We start from the raw sequence: 308 nt of genomic DNA on the forward strand, positions 1-308 counted from the left end.
TTGGCTGTCCGTGGTTTCGTCACAGCGCGGCGCCACGCGCCGCTGCCTGCGGACAGGGAGCTGCCATGTTGCCGTACGGAGCGGCAAAGCGGAGCGCGGGGCGGCACCGGGCCGGCGGTGGGGCCGGGACTGGGGACAAAGGGCGGCGCGGAGTGTGAACGCTCCGCTCCTTGCGCAGAGCGCCGACGGGCGGGTCCTGTGACACATATACCTACGAATGATGTGATAAGCGGGCGCCGCCATGGTGCTGTACGGAGCTGGCTCAGCCCCGCCCCTCCGTTCCCCGTGAGAGTAACCCCCTCCACCAT

The sequence above is a fragment of the Geospiza fortis genome, unplaced genomic scaffold (genome assembly GCF_000277835.1).
Source record: "Geospiza fortis unplaced genomic scaffold, GeoFor_1.0 scaffold118, whole genome shotgun sequence".
Classification (NCBI taxonomy): Eukaryota; Metazoa; Chordata; class Aves; order Passeriformes; family Thraupidae; genus Geospiza; species Geospiza fortis.